Genomic DNA, 17,291 nt, shown 5'->3' on the forward strand with positions numbered 1-17,291 from the left:
CCTACAGATGTATGTGCTCGAGGACTGACAGTGATCGATTAATCATTGTTGTGTATCAATGAACATTTATACTGGTATATGTTATTGCATTCAAATGCTGATTTTCTATATATACATTATCTTGCTGATAGTGCAACAGTGTGTAGGCTTGACCAACTTGAGGAGGTTAATAGTATCAGGTGGTGAACCAGGAGTTGGGATACCACTTGATAAGCTGATAATAGAGTTCTGATGGTATTGGAGTGCAGCCTGATTGTGATATTATAGAGTATAGGATTCATCATTATTATATGTGTGTATGTATCGTGTATGTGCTTTGTTCAGTAAATGTGTCACAATTTGCTGGTGTTTGCCCTTGTCCTAGTGAGGCTTCCCAGGAGGTAGTAAAGAAGGAGAGAGAGAGAGAAAGAACCATGAACCACTGCTGTGGACAGGGTAGGAGGTAATACTAGTAAGTCATAGGGGGATTGAGGAGATCATATCTTATCTAAGGAGAGAGTGGGGAGTCACAGCGGCTCGAGTGGGTGTGTGCACGTGACAACGAGGCTAAGTGTTGGAGCCGCATCCCCTAAACGTGTGACGTTGAGCCCCTCTCCAAGAGCCAGAAGCGCCAGGGGTGATCTCCTAGTATAAGCACTCTACCGAGTTGTGGGTTGGGTTGTCCGTAGAGAAGGATCAACGACGACAACACCAACCAACCCACAGTCTATAAGAAATTGGGGGCCTGTGTCCGGGAGAGTGAACTGACACACCCACACCCTGTCCAAGAGTGGATTTGTACACCCTTGCTGAGATAAACTGTGTGACCGCAGGTGTATATTCTCTCTTGGGAAGACTCACAGGACAAAGATGGATAAGGTGCAAGCGTTTGTGGAGTCAGGCAAGCCTGAGGACTTGGAAGGTTGCACGAGGGATCAATTGAAACAGATAGCAGAAAAATGTGGCATCAGGTTGAAAGCATCTAAAGTAGCTGGGATGAAGGATGAGATCCTGAGGCAGTTGAGAGCCAGAAGTGAAGCGGCAGAACAAGGAGCCCAGGAAGGAGCTGAAAGTAGAAAGGAGGATGATGGGCAGGATGACGTGAGATCCCAGGGATCGAGTAGGAGCAGCAAGAGTAGCCGCAGTAGTAGGAGTAGCCGAAATAGGAGCTTGGAGAGATTCCAGTTAGAGCTCCAGATCCAACAACAGCGTGAGGAGAGACAGTTCCAGCTGGAAAAGATGAAATTAGAACTCCAGATGAAAAATGAAGCAGAGAAGGAAAAAGAAAAAACCAGACTGGAAATAGAAAAAGAGAAAGCAAGACTAGAGGTGGAGAAAGAAAAAGAGAAAACCAGAGTAAGAGAACTGGAGTTGGAACAGGAGAAAGAAAAAGAGAAAACCAGAGTAAGGGAACTGGAGTTGGAACAGGAGAAAGAAAAAGAGAAAACCAGAGTAAGGGAACTGGAGTTGGAACAGGAGAAAGAAAAAGCCCAAGTCGAAAAAGAAAAAGAGAGAACAAAACAAATGCAGATAGAAGCGAATAGAACCTTGGCTGAGCAAAGGATTGAACATGGGTTGCCAGAGAGCACCACCCAGGTATCACACCCACCAGATGTTAGGGTTAGGGAGAAGGACATTCCCTTGTTTGTTCCCGAAGAGGCAGAGAGCTTTTTCGAGCACTTTGAAAAAGTAGCCAGCATCAAGGAGTGGCCACAGGAGGAATGGGCCCAGCTGGTCCAGTTAAGATTGACCGGTGCAGCCAGGGAGGCATACACCCAATTGTCACTGGAAGAGTGCCAGGATTACGCCACAGTAAAGAGCAGCATATTGCGCTCGTTTCAGTTAACCCCAGAAGCTTATAGGAAGCGCTTCAGAGAGATGATCAAAGTTGGAGCATGTACGTTTGCTGAGACAGCAAGAGATCTGGAAAGACGATTCCAGAAGTGGATTGAGGCTGCTGGAGTTGGATCTTACGCTGACCTGAAGCAACTGATGGTCATGGAGAAGTTCTTGGAGATGATGCATCCCGAAACAAAGTTCAAGATCCAAGAAGCAGGGATAATGGAGGTGAAAGATGCCGCAGATAGGGCAGATATGATTACTGAAGCATACAAGAGCTTGAGGGAGAACAGAGTGCAGAATGAGGTGAGACGCAGCAATGGCAGATCCAATGGAGTCTGGGGAGGAAGAAATTATGAAAGACCCAGAAGAGTTTGGGGTGAGAAAAATTTTGATAAATGGGCAGATAAAAGTAAGTACCCTAAAACTCAGAAGAGTAGGTCGCGCACTTCGTCTGAAAGTGAAGATGGAGGAGCTAAACGAGAAACTAATCGTGATCCAGGGAATCAAGAATCCAGTAAAGCTCCACAGAGTACGAGTAGTACGTCTGGCCCGAGGAACTCTCATGTGAGTGGGCAGAGTCAGAGCTACTCTGGTACGTATAGGAGAGATTTCTCCCAGATGAGATGTTACAATTGTAACGGATTGGGTCACGTGATGCGATATTGTCGGCAGGGCAAGAGAGTTGTGACCCTGGCCATGTGTGACCCCCGAGGTAAATATACTAATGTGTTCCAAGACAAACCACAGAGAGCGAACTTAGTGAACGAGAGGTATAGGCCGTTCATGAGCAAAGGTTGGATCAGTATAAGAGGCCAACCTGAGGTAGAAGTTGGTATCTTAAGAGATACCGGAGCTAATCAGAGCTTGATTGCGAGAAGCCTGATTGGGAATGATCGACGGTTAGCTGGCAGTGGGAAGATGAAAGTATATGGGTTATTGTCGGAGAGTGACATGCCCGTATGTGCTGTCCAGCTAAGGTCGGAATATGTGTCGGCGGAGGTGATGTTGGGAGTGTGCCCCGACATACCTGTTCCAGGAGTCCAAGTGATCCTGGGGAATGACTTGTGCGGGACAAGGGTGTTGCCGAGAGTCGTAGCGGAGACTGTGCCAGAGGAGTGCCCAGAAGGCCACTGCACGGGTGGGACACCTGAGAGTGTGAACCTGACTGACATCCGAGGAGATGAGTCAGGAGACCGCCAAGCCATTGAAAACCCTGTCTCGGTAGTGACGAAGGCAGAGGTGGCCGACGAGGAAGACACTGGAGAAGGTGAGACAGTGTCGATTCAGCCGGTGGAAGATATCGACGTAGATATAGCGTGGCTGTTTGATGAAGGGCCAGCCCAGGAAAATGAAGTCTCGGTGAGGTCAAAAGTGAAGATGGCCCAGCCGAAGAAGAATCATGTGAAGAGAGCGGACCTGAGTAGAGCCCAGACTGCTGAAACTAAGAGTCGGAAGGTGAATGCAACTGTGCTGAGTAGGAATGAGGAAAGATGTGGACAGACTGAGGACGGGAATAGAGCGTCAAGTGGTCCACGAGCACAGAGGCATATGGATAGTGGAGTTAAGTTGTTTGAGATGTCAGGAGTTGACATGTTCCACAGGAAACGTGAAGAAAAGATAGTGAAGAAGAGTAATAGCCGAGAAAATGAAAGGAGAAGAGACAGTATGTGTGGAGAGATGCTTACGAGCACACAAGGAGAGGTAAAGCGACATGTACGGTCGAGTGCTGTTGGATGTAGCACAGCGCTCGGAGAAACTTTTAGGGAAAGAAGAAGAGTTGAAGGAGAAGAAATGGAGTTGTATAGAGGTGAAAAGTGTGGGAAGAGGAAGATGATACAAGCATGGAGGAATAGAGGAAAGCCGAGGACTCGGTGGGAGTCGAACAGGATGAGGTCTCAGATAAATGAGGAGACGAAAAGGAGGAGCGTCGGTGAAGACGATGGAGTGAAGTATGATGACAGGAGACGAAAGTATAATGGCAGTAGATGGAAGAGTGAAGACGACAGAGGAGGTACAGACAGTAGATGTCTGACTCTGGACGTGAAGAGAAGACGAGGAAACGGAGGGTGGAGACAGTAAGTAGAGTGGACCAAGGGAGTGCAGGCGTCCAAAGAGGACAGCCTAGCTAAGAGGTGTCAGAGAAGTCAAATCGTTTGTGAGAAGATCATATTTCTGGCGAGTTGTGAGCCAGATGTTGCAAGGAGCAACGAACTAGTTGTAGACTCCTACGGGAGTATGTAAACAGACTAACCGGTCGAACCAATCGGTTGAAGAACGAGACAGTGTAGTGGCGGATGTATTATCCCGAGCTTTGCCACTGGAATAACTCTCAAAAATAAGGGGAGGGGAGTGTTATGATCTCAGCCTGCAGGAGAAACGAGTCTCCCTTCTTGAGAGTTATTCAGCAAGCCTGACCCGATTAGAAGGTCTAGCAGAAATTGAGGTAATAACGCATATGTAAAATAGTTGCTTGGATATGTGTAACAGTTCGAGATTATGGGCAATGCAGAAGAAAATAGATAAATGACTGGCTAGGAGATGTGGACATTTTGCTGGAGGCGTGAGGCTCGCTTCTGGAGGACCTTGACCTCACTTGAGTGCCAGACATCGCAGGGGGAAGCCGCGCTCCGTTTGAGCTCCCATCAGAAGGGAACCCCTAGTGATATATCTCGAGGAGAAGAGAAGTGTGTAGACGTGCCAGCTGTGGAACCGAGCTGGGAACGTTGTGGTCTCAAGTCCTGGTCGAAGAAGAGAGTATCAAGCCGGCCAGAGACATTATTGTGGGCCGTGGGAGCGCCCTGACCAGACGCCGTCAGAGGGAAAGCGCCCTCGATCAGTTAATCTGTGGTAAGCACGAGATACGCCAGTTCATAGTGATTGCTTGTAGTTGGTCGTGTGCCCAGCGACAGTAGCAATGTTTATTTATAGGTTAGACATGTTTTAATAAGGCAGAAGGCCTGAGATAGGAGAGTGAAGAGGGAGGAGCACGGAGCGACGTCCGTCCACTCTGAGCTCTGACGGACGACTGAGGGAGCCCGGCTCCGGATGGAGGAAGACCCTCCCAGCGAGTGAGGACCGCCGCCAGGCGAGGTGGAGTATGGACCCGCCCAAAACGGGGGAGTCCACTCTCACTGTATGTAGAGAACAGATAGAGGTTTGAGGCAAGCATATTGTGTGGTTATTTTTGTTTATGTGTTAAAGGGGAACATTTTATTGGAGTGTCGATGGGTTGCAGGTTTGTTCTTTGGGGAAGAAGTTGCTGAGAACTTCGAAGCCAGCAGATGATGTAGCTGATGAGACTCCAAGGTAGTGGAGCAGAGGACCTCGAGCTGTGAGGAGAAGCAGCAGTGAAGAGGAGTGTCACGTGCTTCTGTAGAGGTGGTGTAGCAGCCAAGAGAGCTGTGGAAGAACCTAACAGAAGGGTGAAGCACCGTAGTTGCACAAGGAAACTTCATGATAGCAGCCTGGAGGAGCTGCAGAGGATCCTGGTAGTGAAGCCCGGAAGAACCTAAGGATATTAGGGTTGTGAACTTCCAGAGGTGGAAGGGGAAGTTCTGGTGGATTACTTGTAGGGAGTTGATAGTGTTTGGTTGTCAGTAGCGTGCAAGACGCAGTGAGAGGTGAGTGACTGTTGGCATTCTTATGTCAAGGAGTGATTTATTCTGAAGCTTAGAGTTGCAGTCGTAGGCTTGATTACCTACAGATGTATGTGCTCGAGGACTGACAGTGATCGATTAATCATTGTTGTGTATCAATGAACATTTATACTGGTATATGTTATTGCATTCAAATGCTGATTTTCTATATATACATTATCTTGCTGATAGTGCAACAGTGTGTAGGCTTGACCAACTTGAGGAGGTTAATAGTATCAGGTGGTGAACCAGGAGTTGGGATACCACTTGATAAGCTGATAATAGAGTTCTGATGGTATTGGAGTGCAGCCTGATTGTGATATTATAGAGTATAGGATTCATTATTATTATATGTGTGTATGTATCGTGTATGTGCTTTGTTCAGTAAATGTGTCACAATTTGCTGGTGTTTGCCCTTGTCCTAGTGAGGCTTCCCAGGAGGTAGTAAAGAAGGAGAGAGAGAGAGAAAGAACCATGAACCACTGCTGTGGACAGGGTAGGAGGTAATACTAGTAAGTCATAGGGGGATTGAGGAGATCATATCTTATCTAAGGAGAGAGTGGGGAGTCACAGCGGCTCGAGTGGGTGTGTGCACGTGACAACGAGGCTAAGTGTTGGAGCCGCATCCCCTAAACGTGTGACGTTGAGCCCCTCTCCAAGAGCCAGAAGCGCCAGGGGTGATCTCCTAGTATAAGCACTCTACCGAGTTGTGGGTTGGGTTGTCCGTAGAGAAGGATCAACGACGACAAGACCAACCAACCCACAGTCTATAAGATTACGTAATATCAAACTACATGAAAAACGTGAAAAAAGTCACTATATAACCATATTTGAGGATTTTAACTTCAAACGATAGAGCGAGGTTTCGTATTATTTAGATCCAAGAAAAGACACATGACAATGTTGTTTCCAATACAAATGATAAAAAACAATGTGTTTTCATTAGAATTAACTATAATGTTCTTGATTTTCCTTTTATATTAACGATGGAAGATGTACACGTAAAACCGCTCTAATCCGGCTGAAACGTCGATATATGCAATAAAAACCGAACTTCTCCCCTTTTCAATATCTTACTCAGTATTTTAACGAAAAACAAATAGATGATTGAAAATGAAGTATTTAAGGTTATTATCTAATCAATTATGTGTTTGCATCATTTTTATCGTATATATATATGAATTAATACCCATGGACGGAAAATTCACAAAAACGTGGAAAACGGCAAAATATTGCCTAATTCGATGATATTTTGTTTAAATCACATGAAGGAAAAGGAGATGATAAACGTTAAAATATTGCTAAATTCGATGATTTTTCGTACGAAGCAAAATGCAAGAAAACTTGCTTAAAATGCAATATTATGCGAAATTCTGAGATTTGAAGGCCAAATCACATATCGTTATACTACATGAAATTGTATCGAAATATTGGTAAAAATGAATATATTTACGTAATATCAAACTACATGAAAAACGTGAAAAAAGTCACTACATAACCATATTTGAGGATTTTAACTTCAAATCATAGAGCGAGGTTTCGTATTATTTAGTTCCAAGACAAGACATATGACAATGTTGTTTCCAATACAAATGATAAAAAACAATGTGTTTTCATTAGAATTAACTATAATGTTCTTGATTTTCCGTTTATATTAACGAGGGAAGATGTACACGTAAAACCGCTCTAATCCGGCTGAAACGTCGATATATGCAATAAAAACCGAACTTCTCCCCTTTTCAATATCTTACTCAGTATTTTAACGAGAAACAAATAGATGATTGAAAATGAAGTATTTAAGGTTATTATCTAATCAATTATGTGTTTGCATCATTTTTGTCGTATATATATGAATTAAAACCCATGGACTGAAAATTCACAAAAACGTGGAAAACGGCAAAATATTGCCTAATTCGATGATATTTTGTTTAAATCACATGAAGGAAAAGGAGATGATAAACGTCAAAATATTGCTATATTCGATGATTTTTCGTACGAAACAAAATGCAAGAAAACTTGCTTAAAATGCAATATTAAGCGAAATTCTGAGATTTGAAGGCCAAATCACATATCGTGATACTACATGAAATAGTATCGAAATATTGGTAAAAATGAATATATTTACGTAATATCAAACTACATGAAAAACGTGAAAAAAGTCACTATATAACCATATTTGAGGATTTTAACTTCAAATGATAGAGCGAGGTTTCGTATTATTTAGATCCAAGAAAAGACATATGACAATGTTGTTTCCAATACAAATGATAAAAAACAATGTGTTTTCATTAGAATTAACTATAATGTTCTTGATTTTCCTTTTATATTAACGATGGAAGATGTACACGTAAAACCGCTCTAATCCGGCTGAAACGTCGATATATGCAATAAAAACCGAACTTCTCCCCTTTTCAATATCTTACTCAGTATTTTAACGAGAAACAAATAGATGATTGAAAATGAAGTATTTAAGGTTATTATCTAATCAATTATGTGTTTGCATCATTTTTGTCGTATATATATGAATTAAAACCCATGGACTGAAAATTCACAAAAACGTGGAAAACGGCAAAATATTGCCTAATTCGATGATATTTTGTTTAAATCACATGAAGGAAAAGGAGATGATAAACGTCAAAATATTGTTATATTCGATGATTTTTCGTACGAAACAAAATGCAAGAAAACTTGCTTAAAATGCAATATTAAGCGAAATTCTGAGATTTGAAGGCCAAATCACATATCGTGATACTACATGAAATAGTATCGAAATATTGGTAAAAATGAATATATTTACGTAATATCAAACTACATGAAAAACGTGAAAAAAGTCACTATATAACCATATTTGAGGATTTTAACTTCAAATCATAGAGCGAGGTTTCGTATTATTTAGATCCAAGAAAAGACACATGACAATGTTGTTTCCAATACAAATGATAAAAAACAATGTGTTTTCATTAGAATTAACTATAATGTTCTTGATTTTCCTTTTATATTAACGATGGAAGATGTACACGTAAAACCGCTCTAATCCGGCTGAAACGTCGATATATGCAATAAAAACCGAACTTCTCCCCTTTTCAATATCTTACTCAGTATTTTAACGAGAAACAAATAGATGATTGAAAATGAAGTATTTAAGGTTATTATCTAATCAATTATGTGTTTGCATCATTTTTATCGTATATATATATGAATTAATACCCATGGACGGAAAATTCACAAAAACGTGGAAAACGGCAAAATATTGCCTAATTCGATGATATTTTGTTTAAATCACATGAAGGAAAAGGAGATGATAAACGTTAAAATATTGCTAAATTCGATGATTTTTCGTACGAAGCAAAATGCAAGAAAACTTGCTTAAAATGCAATATTATGCGAAATTCTGAGATTTGAAGGCCAAATCACATATCGTGATACTACATGAAATAGTATCGAAATATTGGTAAAAATGAATATATTTACGTAATATCAAACTACATGAAAAACGTGAAAAAAGTCACTATATAACCATATTTGAGGATTTTAACTTCAAATCATAGAGCGAGGTTTCGTATTATTTAGTTCCAAGACAAGACATATGACAATGTTGTTTCCAATACAAATGATAAAAAACAATATGTTTTCATTAGAATTAACTATAATGTTCTTGATTTTCCTTTTATATTAACGATGGAAGATGTACACGTAAAACCGCTCTAATCCGGCTGAAACGTCGATATATGCAATAAAAACCGAACTTCTCCCCTTTTCAATATCTTACTCAGTATTTTAACGAGAAACAAATAGATGATTGAAAATGAAGTATTTAAGGTTATTATCTAATCAATTATGTGTTTGCATCATTTTTGTCGTATATATATGAATTAAAACCCATGGACTGAAAATTCACAAAAACGTGGAAAACGGCAAAATATTGCCTAATTCGATGATATTTTGTTTAAATCACATGAAGGAAAAGGAGATGATAAACGTCAAAATATTGCTATATTCGATGATTTTTCGTACGAAACAAAATGCAAGAAAACTTGCTTAAAATGCAATATTAAGCGAAATTCTGAGATTTGAAGGCCAAATCATATATCGTGATACTACATGAAATAGTATCGAAATATTGGTAAAAATGAATATATTTACGTAATATCAAACTACATGAAAAACGTGAAAAAAGTCACTATATAACCATATTTGAGGATTTTAACTTCAAATCATAGAGCGAGGTTTCGTATTATTTAGATCCAAGAAAAGACATATGACAATGTTGTTTCCAATACAAATGATAAAAAACAATGTGTTTTCATTAGAATTAACTATAATGTTCTTGATTTTCCTTTTATATTAACGATGGAAGATGTACACGTAAAACCGCTCTAATCCGGCTGAAACGTCGATATATGCAATAAAAACCGAACTTCTCCCCTTTTCAATATCTTACTCAGTATTTTAACGAGAAACAAATAGATGATTGAAAATGAAGTATTTAAGGTTATTATCTAATCAATTATGTGTTTGCATCATTTTTATCGTATATATATGAATTAAAACCCATGGACTGAAAATTCACAAAAACGTGGAAAACGGCAAAATATTGCCTAATTCGATGATATTTTGTTTAAATCACATGAAGGAAAAGGAGATGATAAACGTCAAAATATTGCTATATTCGATGATTTTTCGTACGAAACAAAATGCAAGAAAACTTGCTTAAAATGCAATATTAAGCGAAATTCTGAGATTTGAAGGCCAAATCACATATCGTGATACTACATGAAATAGTATCGAAATATTGGTAAAAATGAATATATTTACGTAATATCAAACTACATGAAAAACGTGAAAAAAGTCACTATATAACCATATTTGAGGATTTTAACTTCAAATCATAGAGCGAGGTTTCGTATTATTTAGATCCAACAAAAGACATATGACAATGTTGTTTCCAATACAAATGATAAAAAATTATGTGTTTTCATTAGAATTAACTATAATGTTCTTGATTTTCCTTTTATATTAACGATGGAAGATGTACACGTAAAACCGCTGTAATCCGGCTGAAACGTCGATATATGCAATAAAAACCGAACTTCTCCCCTTTTCAATATCTTACTCAGTATTTTAACGAGAAACAATAAGATGATTGAAAATGAAGTATTTAAGGTTATTATCTAATCACTTATGTGTTTGCATCATTTTTATCGTATATATATGAATTAAAACCCATGGACTGAAAATTCACAAAAACGTGGAAAACGGCAAAATATTGCCTAATTCGATGATATTTTGTTTAAATCACATGAAGGAAAAGGAGATGATAAACGTCAAAATATTGCTATATTCGATGATTTTTCGTACGAAACAAAATGCAAGAAAACTTGCTTAAAATGCAATATTAAGCGAAATTCTGAGATTTGAAGGCCAAATCACATATCGTGATACTACATGAAATAGTATCGAAATATTGGTAAAAATGAATATATTTACGTAATATCAAACTACATGAAAAACGTGAAAAAAGTCACTATATAACCATATTTGAGGATTTTAACTTCAAATCATAGAGCGAGGTTTCGTATTATTTAGATCCAAGAAAAGACATATGACAATGTTGTTTCCAATACAAATGATAAAAAACAATGTGTTTTCATTAGAATTAACTATAATGTTCTTGATTTTCCTTTTATATTAACGATGGAAGATGTACACGTAAAACCGCTCTAATCCGGCTGAAACGTCGATATATGCAATAAAAACCGAACTTCTCCCCTTTTCAATATCTTACTCAGTATTTTAACGAGAAACAAATAGATGATTGAAAATGAAGTATTTAAGGTTATTATCTAATCAATTATGTGTTTGCATCATTTTTATCGTATATATATGAATTAAAACCCATGGACTGAAAATTCACAAAAACGTGGAAAACGGCAAAATATTGCCTAATTCGATGATATTTTGTTTAAATCACATGAAGGAAAAGGAGATGATAAACGTCAAAATATTGCTATATTCGATGATTTTTCGTACGAAACAAAATGCAAGAAAACTTGCTTAAAATGCAATATTAAGCGAAATTCTGAGATTTGAAGGCCAAATCACATATCGTGATACTACATGAAATAGTATCGAAATATTGGTAAAAATGAATATATTTACGTAATATCAAACTACATGAAAAACGTGAAAAAAGTCACTATATAACCATATTTGAGGATTTTAACTTCAAATCATAGAGCGAGGTTTCGTATTATTTAGATCCAAGAAAAGACATATGACAATGTTGTTTCCAATACAAATGATAAAAAACAATGTGTTTTCATTAGAATTAACTATAATGTTCTTGATTTTCCTTTTATATTAACGATGGAAGATGTACACGTAAAACCGCTCTAATCCGGCTGAAACGTCGATATATGCAATAAAAACCGAACTTCTCCCCTTTTCAATATCTTACTCAGTATTTTAACGAGAAACAAATAGATGATTGAAAATGAAGTATTTAAGGTTATTATCTAATCAATTATGTGTTTGCATCATTTTTGTCGTATATATATGAATTAAAACCCATGGACTGAAAATTCACAAAAACGTGGAAAACGGCAAAATATTGCCTAATTCGATGATATTTTGTTTAAATCACATGAAGGAAAAGGAGATGATAAACGTCAAAATATTGCTATATTCGATGATTTTTCGTACGAAACAAAATGCAAGAAAACTTGCTTAAAATGCAATATTAAGCGAAATTCTGAGATTTGAAGGCCAAATCACATATCGTGATACTACATGAAATAGTATCGAAATATTGGTAAAAATGAATATATTTACGTAATATCAAACTACATGAAAAACGTGAAAAAAGTCACTATATAACCATATTTGAGGATTTTAACTTCAAATCATAGAGCGAGGTTTCGTATTATTTAGATCCAAGAAAAGACATATGACAATGTTGTTTCCAATACAAATGATAAAAAACAATGTGTTTTCATTAGAATTAACTATAATGTTCTTGATTTTCCTTTTATATTAACGATGGAAGATGTACACGTAAAACCGCTCTAATCCGGCTGAAACGTCGATATATGCAATAAAAACCGAACTTCTCCCCTTTTCAATATCTTACTCAGTATTTTAACGAGAAACAAATAGATGATTGAAAATGAAGTATTTAAGGTTATTATCTAATCAATTATGTGTTTGCATCATTTTTATCGTATATATATGAATTAAAACCCATGGACTGAAAATTCACAAAAACGTGGAAAACGGCAAAATATTGCCTAATTCGATGATATTTTGTTTAAATCACATGAAGGAAAAGGAGATGATAAACGTCAAAATATTGCTATATTCGATGATTTTTCGTACGAAACAAAATGCAAGAAAACTTGCTTAAAATGCAATATTAAGCGAAATTCTGAGATTTGAAGGCCAAATCACATATCGTGATACTACATGAAATAGTATCGAAATATTGGTAAAAATGAATATATTTACGTAATATCAAACTACATGAAAAACGTGAAAAAAGTCACTATATAACCATATTTGAGGATTTTAACTTCAAATCATAGAGCGAGGTTTCGTATTATTTAGTTCCAAGACAAGACATATGACAATGTTGTTTCCAATACAAATGATAAAAAACAATGTGTTTTCATTAGAATTAACTATAATGTTCTTGATTTTCCTTTTATATTAACGATGGAAGATGTACACGTAAAACCGCTCTAATCCGGCTGAAACGTCGATATATGCAATAAAAACCGAACTTCTCCCCTTTTCAATATCTTACTCAGTATTTTAACGAGAAACAAATAGATGATTGAAAATGAAGTATTTAAGGTTATTATCTAATCAATTATGTGTTTGCATCATTTTTGTCGTATATATATGAATTAAAACCCATGGACTGAAAATTCACAAAAACGTGGAAAACGGCAAAATATTGCCTAATTCGATGATATTTTGTTTAAATCACATGAAGGAAAAGGAGATGATAAACGTCAAAATATTGCTATATTCGATGATTTTTCGTACGAAACAAAATGCAAGAAAACTTGCTTAAAATGCAATATTAAGCGAAATTCTGAGATTTGAAGGCCAAATCATATATCGTGATACTACATGAAATAGTATCGAAATATTGGTAAAAATGAATATATTTACGTAATATCAAACTACATGAAAAACGTGAAAAAAGTCACTATATAACCATATTTGAGGATTTTAACTTCAAATCATAGAGCGATGTTTCGTATTATTTAGATCCAAGAAAAGACATATGACAATGTTGTTTCCAATACAAATGATAAAAAACAATGTGTTTTCATTAGAATTAACTATAATGTTCTTGATTTTCCTTTTATATTAACGATGGAAGATGTACACGTAAAACCGCTCTAATCCGGCTGAAACGTCGATATATGCAATAAAAACCGAACTTCTCCCCTTTTCAATATCTTACTCAGTATTTTAACGAGAAACAAATAGATGATTGAAAATGAAGTATTTAAGGTTATTATCTAGTCAATTATGTGTTTGCATCATTTTTATCGTATATATATGAATTAAAACCCATGGACTGAAAATTCACAAAAACGTGGAAAACGGCAAAATATTGCCTAATTCGATGATATTTTGTTTAAATCACATGAAGGAAAAGGAGATGATAAACGTCAAAATATTGCTATATTCGATGATTTTTCGTACGAAACAAAATGCAAGAAAACTTGCTTAAAATGCAATATTAAGCGAAATTCTAAGATTTGAAGGCCAAATCACATATCGTGATACTACATGAAATAGTATCGAAATATTGGTAAAAATGTATATATTTACGTAATATCAAACTACATGAAAAACGTGAAAAAATTCACTATATAACCATATTTGAGGATTTTAACTTCAAATCATAGAGCGAGGTTTCGTATTATTTAGATCCAAGAAAAGACATATGACAATGTTGTTTCCAATACAAATGATAAAAAACAATGTGTTTTCATTAGAATTAACTATAATGTTCTTGATTTTCCTTTTATATTAACGATGGAAGATGTACACGTAAAACCGCTCTAATCCGGCTGAAACGTCGATATATGCAATAAAAACCGAACTTCTCCCCTTTTCAATATCTTACTCAGTATTTTAACGAGAAACAAATAGATGATTGAAAATGAAGTATTTAAGGTTATTATCTAATCACTTATGTGTTTGCATCATTTTTATCGTATATATATGAATTAAAACCCATGGACTGAAAATTCACAAAAACGTGGAAAACGGCAAAATATTGCCTAATTCGATGATATTTTGTTTAAATCACATGAAGGAAAAGGAGATGATAAACGTCAAAATATTGCTATATTCGATGATTTTTCGTACGAAACAAAATGCAAGAAAACTTGCTTAAAATGCAATATTAAGCGAAATTCTGAGATTTGAAGGCCAAATCACATATCGTGATACTACATGAAATAGTATCGAAATATTGGTAAAAATGAATATATTTACGTAATATCAAACTACATGAAAAACGTGAAAAAAGTCACTATATAACCATATTTGAGGATTTTAACTTCAAATCATAGAGCGAGGTTTCGTATTATTTAGTTCCAAGACAAGACATATGACAATGTTGTTTCCAATACAAATGATAAAAAACAATGTGTTTTCATTAGAATTAACTATAATGTTCTTGATTTTCCTTTTATATTAACGATGGAAGATGTACACGTAAAACGGCTCTAATCCGGCTGAAACGTCGATATATGCAATAAAAACCGAACTTCTCCCCTTTTCAATATCTTACTCAGTATTTTAACGAGAAACAAATAGATGATTGAAAATGAAGTATTTAAGGTTATTATCTAATCAATTATGTGTTTGCATCATTTTTATCGTATATATATGAATTAAAACCCATGGACTGAAAATTCACAAAAACGTGGAAAACGGCAAAATATTGCCTAATTCGATGATATTTTGTTTAAATCACATGAAGGAAAAGGAGATGATAAACGTCAAAATATTGCTATATTCGATGATTTTTCGTACGAAACAAAATGCAAGAAAACTTGCTTAAAATGCAATATTAAGCGAAATTCTAAGATTTGAAGGCCAAATCACATATCGTGATACTACATGAAATAGTATCGAAATATTGGTAAAAATGTATATATTTACGTAATATCAAACTACATGAAAAACGTGAAAAAATTCACTATATAACCATATTTGAGGATTTTAACTTCAAATCATAGAGCGAGGTTTCGTATTATTTAGATCCAACAAAAGACATATGACAATGTTGTTTCCAATACAAATGATAAAAAATTATGTGTTTTCATTAGAATTAACTATAATGTTCTTGATTTTCCTTTTATATTAACGATGGAAGATGTACACGTAAAACCGCTCTAATCCGGCTGAAACGTCGATATATGCAATAAAAACCGAACTTCTCCCCTTTTCAATATCTTACTCAGTATTTTAACGAGAAACAAATAGATGATTGAAAATGAAGTATTTAAGGTTATTATCTAATCACTTATGTGTTTGCATCATTTTTATCGTATATATATGAATTAAAACCCATGGACTGAAAATTCACAAAAACGTGGAAAACGGCAAAATATTGCCTAATTCGATGATATTTTGTTTAAATCACATGAAGGAAAAGGAGATGATAAACGTCAAAATATTGCTATATTCGATGATTTTTCGTACGAAACAAAATGCAAGAAAACTTGCTTAAAATGCAATATTAAGCGAAATTCTGAGATTTGAAGGCCAAATCACATATCGTGATACTACATGAAATAGTATCGAAATATTGGTAAAAATGAATATATTTACGTAATATCAAACTACATGAAAAACGTGAAAAAAGTCACTATATAACCATATTTGAGGATTTTAACTTCAAATGATAGAGCGAGGTTTCGTATTATTTAGATCCAAGAAAAGACATATGACAATGTTGTTTCCAATACAAATGATAAAAAACAATGTGTTTTCATTAGAATTAACTATAATGTTCTTGATTTTCCTTTTATATTAACGATGGAAGATGTACACGTAAAACCGCTCTAATCCGGCTGAAACGTCGGTATATGCAATAAAAACCGAACTTCTCCCCTTTTCAATATCTTACTCAGTATTTTAACGAAAAACAAATAGATGATTGAAAATGAAGTATTTAAGGTTATTATCTAATCAATTATGTGTTTGCATCATTTTTGTCGTATATATATGAATTAAAACCCATGGACTGAAAATTCACAAAAACGTGGAAAACGGCAAAATATTGCCTAATTCGATGATATTTTGTTTAAATCACATGAAGGAAAAGGAGATGATAAACGTCAAAATATTGCTATATTCGATGATTTTTCGTACGAAACAAAATGCAAGAAAACTTGCTTAAAATGCAATATTAAGCGAAATTCTGAGATTTGAAGGCCAAATCACATATCGTGATACTAAATGAAATAGTATCGAAATATTGGTAAAAATGAATATATTTACGTAATATCAAACTACATGAAAAACGTGAAAAAAGTCACTATATAACCATATTTGAGGATTTTAACTTCAAATGATAGAGCGAGGTTTCGTATTATTTAGATCCAAGAAAAGACATATGACAATGTTGTTTCCAATACAAATGATAAAAAACAATGTGTTTTCATTAGAATTAACTATAATGTTCTTGATTTTCCTTTTATATTAACGATGGAAGATGTACACGTAAAACCGCTCTAATCCGGCTGAAACGTCGATATATGCAATAAAAACCGAACTTCTCCCCTTTTCAATATCTTACTC

At 35.7% G+C, this 17,291-nt stretch overlaps 1 long non-coding RNA gene across 1 annotated transcript; it reads left to right on the forward strand.

Moving 5' to 3' along the window:
- Window positions 1–3,758: 3,758 nt before the first annotated feature.
- LOC138356212 (uncharacterized) lies at window positions 3,759–5,858 on the forward strand. Its single transcript, XR_011224248.1, has 2 exons — window positions 3,759–4,668; window positions 5,057–5,858. It is a non-coding gene; the product is annotated as an uncharacterized lncRNA (long non-coding RNA).
- The last annotated feature ends 11,433 nt before the right edge of the window (window positions 5,859–17,291 follow it).

The sequence above is a fragment of the Procambarus clarkii genome, chromosome 71 (assembly GCF_040958095.1).
Source record: "Procambarus clarkii isolate CNS0578487 chromosome 71, FALCON_Pclarkii_2.0, whole genome shotgun sequence".
Classification (NCBI taxonomy): domain Eukaryota; kingdom Metazoa; phylum Arthropoda; class Malacostraca; order Decapoda; family Cambaridae; genus Procambarus; species Procambarus clarkii.